Below are 7,944 nucleotides of genomic sequence, written 5' to 3' on the forward strand. Positions count from 1 at the left end.
GCCAGCATGGCTAACAGGTATTATTATTATTATTATTATTATTATTATTATTAATTACATTTATATCCCGCTCTTCCTCCAAGGAGCCCAGAGCGGTGTACTACGTACATGAGTTTCTCTTTCACAACAACCCTGTGAAGTAGGTTAGGCTGAGAGAGAAGTGACTGGCCCAGAGTCACCCAGCTAGTTTCATGGCTGAATGGGGATATGAACCCGGGTCTCAGTCCTAGTCCAGCGCTCTAACCACTACACCACACTGGTTCTGGCGCTGGCTCCACCCAGCTACCGCCATGGAAGCCATAAAAGGGAACAAGGCTTCCTTCCGAAATTGGACGGCCTGTCTAAACGAAGAGGACAGAAAGGAACACAAACTCTGGCAAAAGAACTGCAAGGTGACAATAAGGGAGGCAAAAAGAGAGTTTAAGGAACATTTAGCTAAAAGTATCAAGAGGAACAGCAAAAACTTCTTTAAATACATCAGAAGCAGGAAACCTGCCAGAGAGGTGGTTGGACCATTAGACAATGAGGGAGTGAAAGGGATTATTAAGGAGGATATGGAGGTTGCAGAGACGCTAAATGAGTTCTTTGCATCCGTCTTCATGCAGAGGATACTGAGCATATACCTGTTCTTGAACCAGGCTTTTCGGGGATGGAGGCTAAAGAACTGAGTTAGATAGAAGTGACAAGAGATGATGTTGTAAACTGTCTGGAAAAATGAAAAACTAACAAATCACCAGGGCCGGATGGCATTCATCCAAGAGTCCTCAAAGAACTCAAATGTGAAATTGCCGACCTCCTTGCTAACACATATAACTTAACCCTGCATTCGGGCTCTGTACTGGAGGACTGGAAAGTAGCAAATATAAACACCGATTTTCAAAAAGGGATCAAGGGGTGCTCCAGGAAATTACAGGCTGGTTAGCTTAACATCAATTCCAGACAAATCAATGGAAACATCCTCAAGGATCAAATTGTAAAGCACATAGAAGAACAGGCCCTGCTGGGAGAGAACCAGCATGGCTTCTGCAAAGGTAAATCTTGTCTCACAAACCTTTTGGAGTTCTTTGAGAGTGTCAACAAGTGTGTGGATCAAGGTGATCCAGTTGACATAATATACCTGGACTTCCAAAAAGCTTTTGACAAAGCTCCCTGTCAAAGACTCTTGAAAAAACTTTGCAGTCATGGGGTAAGGGGACAAGTACATGTGTGGATTGCTAACTGGCTGAAAGACAGAGAACAGGGTAGGTATAAATGGAGAGTTTTCACACTGCAGGGAAGTAAGGAGTGGGGTCCCCCAAGGATCTGTACTGGGACCGGGGCTTTAAACCTTATTCATAAATGATCTAGAAGCAGGGCTAAGCAGAGAGGTGGCCAAATTTGCTGATTATACCAAACTCTTTTGGGTAGCAAAATCCAAAACAGATTGTGGGGATCTCCAAAAGGATCTCCCCAAACTGAGTGAGTGGGCGACCAAGTGGCAAATGCGCTTCAGTATTGGCAAGTGTGAAGTGATGATGCACATTGGGACGAAACCCCCTAACTTCAAGTATATGTTGATGGGACCTGAGCTGTCGGCGACTGACCAGGAGAGGGGTCTTGGGGTCATGGTGGACAGCTGGTTGAAAGTGTTGACTCAATGTGCTTTTTCAGCTGTGAAAAAGGCCAGTTCCACGCTAGGGATCATTAGGAAGGGGACTGAAAATAAAACTGCTAAGATTATAATGCCCTTATACAAAACGATGGTGCGGCCACACCTGGAGTACTGCGTACAATTCTGGCCACCACATCTAAACAAGGACATCGTAGAACTGGAAAAGGTGCAGAAGAGGGCAACCAAGATGATCAGGGGCCTAGAGCACCTTCCTTATGAGGCAAGGCTACAACACCTGGGGCTATTTAGTTTAGAAAAAAGATGACTGTGGGGAGACATGATAGAGGTCTATAAAATCATGCATGGTGTTTAGAAAGTGGAGAGAGAGGAATTCCCCTCCCTCTCACATAACATTAGAACCAGGAGTCATCCCATGAAATTGATTGCCAGGAAATCTAGGACCAACAAACAAAAGTACTTCATCTGCTAATGATCTCCAGTCTGATCCTCCTTTTGCTTGATCTCCTTCCTTAACTAGGACTTCTGCTGCTTTAATAGGCTAAATAGATTTCTTTTGTTCTCCTTCCTGGATGACTTTTTATTTCAATGCTGAATTCAAATACAATCACAGCTCCCCCACCCCCACCCCACCGCCCCCAGGGCTCATTCTTTTCTCTTAGGCAATTCTACTTTTTCTTTCCCCACAAACTTGGAAAAGCCTACTGTTTTGCAATTATGTTTCTAAGACTCCACAAACTTGTGGACTTGGTGTTATCCTTTGCTTCTTCTTTTTCTCCCCACATATCCACTCAATTGGTAGTCTTATCTCGTTTGTCATCTCCATAATATCTATAACATTTCCCTTTTTCCTTCTCTTGAAGCAACTGAAATTGTTCTTTCCTCCCTCATTCCCTCTGGTGCTGGACTTTTGCATCTCTTTTGCTGATCCTTGCTTCCTTATCTCAAACCTCTTTCCTCTGCCTTAAAGTCTTCAGATCAGCAAATCTTATCTAGTCCTTACTATGATCATGTTGCTGCTCTCTTTTGATTTCTGCATTAGCTCCCTCTTTCTTCTTATATCCTATTTAAACTTCTTCCATTGACTTGACTTTCAGATGCCTTCAGTTGCTTGTTCTCCCTCCATGCCCTCCTTGTGGTAGCAAGCGTGATTTGTCCCCGTAGCTAAGCAGGGTCCACCCTGGTTGCATATGAATAGGAGACTAGAAGTGTGAGCACCATAAGATATTCCCCTCAGGGGATGGAGCCACTCTGGGAAGAGAGAGTGAGTCAGAGGGCTAGAGGGTCAAGACATTGGTCATCCCTTCTCTACTACTCTGACACTATCCCTTTGATATGTAGATTGCTACTCTCAGGGACTTCCTTCCTTCCTGCCACTTCCTCTTCCCCTTTTTTCTTCCCTTTCTTCTCCCTTGCAACATGCAAGGCAAACCCTTCTCTCCCTGCACCATGTGTGCAGAAATGAATCCATCTACATCCAGATAGATAGATAGATAGATAAGAGATACTATCTCTCCAATTTACTTTCTAGAATGGAGTTCACTAATAAATACTCCTTATATTGATTTGAAACTATGAACTGGCTCCAAGTTATTTTACTCTCAGCTTACACGCATGTCTAACCGAATTCCACTGTGTTGTGCCTCTGTGCATTCTGCTATAATGAAAAAGGGTTTCTCTTACCAGAGAGAATTCCCAACACCAAGTTCCCTCCCTGGCTTCTCCAAGATAGGGCTGAGAGAGATTCCTGCCTGCAAACTTGGAGTAGCCGCTGCCACTCTGTGAAGACAATACTGAGCTAGATAGACCAATGGTCTGACTCAGTATATGGCAGCTTCCTATGTTCCTATGAGCACTGTCTAGTAAGGCTATAATACTCCCCTTTGGGGTTGGGGCTGTAGTCCTGTGGTAGATCATCTGTCTACATCTCTACAGAGCATCTGCCGGCATGTAGAAATGTTTTCCCGTTTAAAGGAAGAATTTAAATGTACAAGTTCCCAAGTTTATCCCTGGCATCTCCAGGTAGGGGTGGGAAAGACTCCTGCCTGGAACCTTGGAAAGCTGCTGCAAGTCAGTGTAGAAAATACTGAGCTAGATGGATACTGGTCTGGTAGAGGCAGCTCCCTATGTTCCTATGACACTGCCCATCATCTTGTGTTCTACCCTATTATGCAATCTCCTTACCTCCTGATTGCCCTTCTTCCTAATACAAACTCATGTCTACATCGGCATTTTGTAATTGATGTTGCACATCTGCCTTTCCCCTCCTCCACTCCCCTTCCCTTGTGTGCCTAGTCCTCCTGAGGGCCAAGCCAGATGTGATATAGGAGTTCCTGCTGCCAGATCTCTTGTGTCCTATCTAGTTGGACTCTGGATTGTAAGCCTGAGATCAGGGCATGTGTCTTCTTTTTGCTGCATGTAGGACACCAAATAGCTGTTATGGACTCTTTAGAAAGACTAAGATAAAAATCATCATTGAATTCCAAATCTTGAATAAAGGTGAGGAATGTTACAAAATAATAAGCAAAAGGATTTTACTTTTAAATATTCATTTGTTAAAACTTGGCCTTCTTAACTTGTCTGTTTCAGAGAATGAGAAAGTGGCAGTGGAGTATAGCTCTCCCCAGGAAGACCCCATTGACTGTTTAACAGAAGAGGAACTGAAAGGTCTCATCCAGGTAAATTGAAGCCTAATCTCATGTATTCGCAGATGAGCCTCATGTTGCTATGATCTAGCAAGCTCAGCTCTTGAACATCTTCGCTTGATGAGTTGGAAGGAGTGACTAGGGAATGAGCATTCTCTCTCCTTTGAATGCATGGACCTTTCAATTAAATGAGCTACCTGTATGTTTATGTCAGGTGCTTAGACCAAGGACGGACAGGTTCCTCAGGGGCAGGTAGACTGAAGATAGCCGGAGCTAGTTGGGCTGAATGTTAGATGCTTGGAGCCACAGAGAGAGGACTCCCTGGTCTCCTGCTGTCAGATCCTGGTGAAATGTGAGTTAACCACAGTGGTTGGACCAGAATTGCCTAGGAAATCAACATTCTCAAAACCAGCTTCACAGGGCTCAGCAATCTCAGTTCACCAGGATTATGAGAATGAAGCCCCCAATTTCCTTCCTCCTCAGAACAAGCCTGGTCCAGAAGTCTTTTTAAGAGACCAGGGGTCTCACTTGACCCACTTTGAGGCAGGGAAGCCACATAGGCAAAGAGCCCCCTAAACAGGATTGTACTTCTGAGATTTGAATTGATGACATTTTGTTCTCAGTCTGTGAAATCTGAGTAACCCAGATGTAGTTCAGACTCCACAGAGTTATAAGCCCTTTCTTTTCTCCCCAGGTGACTGACTTGTCACTCTCACAGCCAAACCCTGAAGGAGAAGAAGAGGTCTTGTCTGAGGAGTCCATGTATTGGGGGGGGGGCATATTTTACACCTGTGCTCAGTTTTCCTCTCTGTGCTTTGAAAGGGCACCTGCCCCTTCCTAAGCACTTTATATTATCTGGAAGCTGGTTCTATTGTGTTAAGTGGATTGGGGTGAAAATTTTATGAAATGATACTTCCCTAGCAGATGGCTTAACGTATTTATGTAAATGAAGCTTGGGTTTTCCCTCCCACTCCCCAATTATTCTGTTTTTCTAATAAATGTCTTACTAAAAAGAAAATCAGTTGTGTTTCTTCCATTTAAATGTGAGTTTTCTTTCGATATTGGCCTGGTTATAAGCTAAACTAAATGATGCTGAGTGGACATTTCATGTTTTTGGTTTTGTTGTGTGTTAAGGTTTCTAATCTTAACCAAGTTCCAGTAATATTGTTTCAGTGGTTAACATGCCTGTAGAGATTGAGTTAGTATAGAAATCAAATTAATAATGATGATGATGATGATAAATAAAAATGAATATGATAGAGCTGGGAGAGGTCAAACATCCAGGCAATCCAATCTAATCTCCAATTGTAAGGCAACCACACTAATCACTTTATGCAATCCAGATCCCTGTATGTCAGTCAACAAGTGTTAGTTTCACATTCAGTTCTCCGCAGAGCAAACAGCTCCAAATAGCTCAAGCCCATCAGCTGATTCTCTGTGCATTTGGGCCTCCATTGTTGCCATGGCAGTTCTGTGATGCTCGGAGTTCTGATAAAATGATGTCGCCACTGAGGAACACTCAGACTGTGCAGACACCGGTTTATGTCCAACCGACGTCAGCTATCAAAAAAGGCACGAAATGGCACAACTTGTACAAGTGTCACAAGTGCCACAAATGGCAGAAATGGATATGCTCTATAGTATGGGCCCTGCTGCCAGTGTCCCAACTGTTCATTTTGTTTTAATGATCTTTTTGCAGTTATTTATGCGAGTTGGGCACCACAGCCATAAGTTGGGTGCAGCAGCCATAGGGAATTGTTCAAACCCATGCCGTATCCCAATAGAAGTCCTCAAACTTTGGAGAGTCACCAGTCCTTCTGGACTCCACCGTGTGCCCGTTCCCAAAGCGATGTCCTTTTTGTGAGTACTTAAACCCCACTTCCAGAACTCTGAGGATAGAACCCTTTTAGGAAGAGCCTTTCATTAGGAGTGATGTAGGTGGGATAAGATATTTCTTATTTCGAGGTAGCTTGGCTGATGCCTTTTTTAAAAAAATTAATACCCCTCTTTTCTGCCAAAGGAAGCAGAGCAGTTTACACCTAAATAATAACAATTTCAAAAAGGAAAGAAATGGGAATCGCAGGATAAATGGTATGAACCACAAAAACAGCCATAGATGGGGAAGGGGAGCCAAAGGGCTGGGGGAAACAGGGAGCCCAGTGCTCTGTTTACAAGGGGAAAACTGACCCAATGCCTAAATCGAGGAGTTCCCACCCTTGGGACCCCAGATGTTGTCTCCCATCGTCCCCAGGCCACCATGGTGAAGGCCATTATGGCCAACACAATGGAGTTGTAGTCAAACAACATCTAGAGACCTAAGGGTGGAAACTCTTGGCACAGATGACCTTCCTCAAGAGGAATCCAGGGGCTGTTAGAGGCTGGTGGAAACACATAAGACGCACAGAAGCACAAAGACAAACTTGGTCTGACACTTGGGAATCACCACTTGAAGGCATCCCACTTAGGAATATCTATTTCAACTTCATTCCCTTGTCCCCGTCCATCCCCCCCACTCCAGGGATTCAACAGGGAATTCCATTGGAAAACAAAGCTGGACTGTTGGGAGAGCTCCTTTTATGTTCTCAACAATTTTGAACGTTAACCATGATAAATTTTGCTAAACCTAAGTTGGTAGATAGCTCAGAACTAATATTTTCTTGCCAGAATGCTGAGGAGATGACTAGATCGACATTTGCCCAGGAGATTGATACAGTTTTCAAAGCATGGGCAACACAGAGAGTATGAGCTTGGGGTGGGGGAGACATTTGGTAATACAATAAGAATGAATGCAGAATATACTGAAATCTCTTTTGTCGTTTTGATTAGATATACAGGTGAAACTCGAAAAATTAGAATATCGTGCAAAAGTTCATTAATTTCAGTAATGCAAATTAAAAGGTGAAACTGATATATGAGATAGACGCATTACATGCAAAGCGAGATAAGTCAAGCCTTAATTTGTTATAATTGTGATGATCATGGCGTACAGCTCATGAGAACCCCAAATCCACAATCCCAGAAAATTAGAATATTACATGATACCAATAAAACAAGGATTGTCAATAGAACAATATCAGACCTCTGAAAAGTATAAGCATGCATATGTATTCAGTACTTGGTTTGGGCCCCTTTTGCAGCAATTACTGCCTCAATGCGGCGTGGCATGGATGCTATCAGCCTGTGGCACTGCTGAGGTGTTATGGAAGACCAGGATGCTGCAATAGCGGCCTTCAGCTCTTCTGCATTGTTTGGTCTCATGTCTCTCATCCTTCTCTTGGCAATGCCCCATAGATTCTTTATGGGGTTCAGGTGAGGCGAGTTTGCTGGCCAATCAAGCACAGTAATCCCATGGTCATTTAACCAGGTTTTGGTACTTTGGGCAGTGTGGGCAGGTGCCAAGTCCTGCTGGAAAATGAAGTCAGCATCCCCATACAGCTCGTCTGTGGAAGGAAGCATGAAGTGCTCCAGAATCTCCTGATAGACGGCTGCGTTGACCCTGGACTTAATGAAGCACAGTGGACCAACACCAGCAGATGACATGGCTCCCCAAATCAACGCAGACTGTGGAAACTTCACACTGGACTTCAAGCATCTTGCATTGTGTGCCTCTCCATTCTTCCTCCAGGCTCTGGGTCCTTGGTTTCCAAATGAGATGCAAAAGTTGCTCTCATCAGAAAAGAGGACTTTGGA

The sequence above is a fragment of the Hemicordylus capensis genome, chromosome 6, assembly GCF_027244095.1.
Source record: "Hemicordylus capensis ecotype Gifberg chromosome 6, rHemCap1.1.pri, whole genome shotgun sequence".
NCBI lineage: Eukaryota > Metazoa > Chordata > Lepidosauria > Squamata > Cordylidae > Hemicordylus > Hemicordylus capensis.